The sequence below is a fragment of the Eufriesea mexicana genome, unplaced genomic scaffold (assembly GCF_001483705.2).
Source record: "Eufriesea mexicana isolate 0111107269 unplaced genomic scaffold, ASM148370v2 scaffold994, whole genome shotgun sequence".
NCBI classification, from domain to species: domain Eukaryota; kingdom Metazoa; phylum Arthropoda; class Insecta; order Hymenoptera; family Apidae; genus Eufriesea; species Eufriesea mexicana.
The window spans coordinates 358,422-359,611 of NW_016909129.1; positions in this window are offsets into that span (position 1 = coordinate 358,422).

A 1,190-nucleotide genomic window follows, 5' to 3' on the forward strand; every position below is an offset into this window, starting at 1 on the left:
TACCACTACCGATACTACTACTACTATTACTGCTACTGCAACTACCGTGTCCAAACGACCGTCTCTCGTGGATCGTCGTTGACATCGCGAAACTCGATTCGCGATACGTTTCCCGCGAGGCGGACGACGTGCGAATGTCGTCGGAAAATTCGCCTCGGTCCGCGTCGTTGGAGTTTTAGGTTTTAGGGAAATGGCCCGTACTCGTTTGCTCTCTGTGTGCGCGTAATGTAACCGTAGACACTTGGTCTTCGTGGCCGGGACGAATTCGACGAGGGGGTGCGACGTCTCTCGACGATCCGCCGCCGCCCCCTCTTTCGCTTCCCGAGTTCCGAGCGAGTTGTAAATAAGCGAGAGAATTAATCACACCGAGTCGATTCGTCGTCGATCGGCGAAGGAAATTTAAGGAGACGGAGACACGAGGTAGACTCGGTTATAGCTGTAATATATACCACGATAGTATTAACGCGTGTTTCCCGCAGACGGTGGTCTTTGTACATAGAATCTTTTATGGTAGCGAGTAGCGTTAACGACGTATTCACGATGTAGCACGAATAGAAATAAACGAATTTTCATTAACACACCCTCTTTTCATATTTTCCACGCGTTACCAACGACGTTTGTCGTTTCTTCGTTGCATCGACCAACCTCCACTTCCTCTCTCGGTACGAAATTTAGACGCGAGGAGGAGGTGGAGAGGAGGAAGAGGAGAAGAAGGAGCCCGCGATCGGTGCAGAAGTAAGCCGGAGAAAAATCGGTCGGAACCGAATCCTCGGTTGCTCGGTTGCCGACCGTTTCCCGAGGCACGTCGGGCTGCTCATCGAGTGGCTCGTCACGCCAGCCAGGCTTCATCGCACCTCCAACTGCCGTGTAATTCTGTTATACCTATCTGAAATTAAATAAATTCATTTCACGGCCTGTCAACGAGCAATTATTTTTAGATGCAGCCACTTTAAGGCCGGTTCGTTCCATGACTAACGCTTCACGACTCACGACTCACGACCCCTCGACCGAACCCAGAAGCACGTCTGGGCTCGCGTATCGCGTATCCCCTGCCGCGTACCCCCGACGCGATTCTCGCCACTCACCGATCGCAAATAACCTTCCGATGCGTCGCGTCGTATCGTCGTCCGGCGTAATTTACGCGTGTGTACCTGCACGCATCGGCCGTATACTCGCGCTCCGAGGCATTT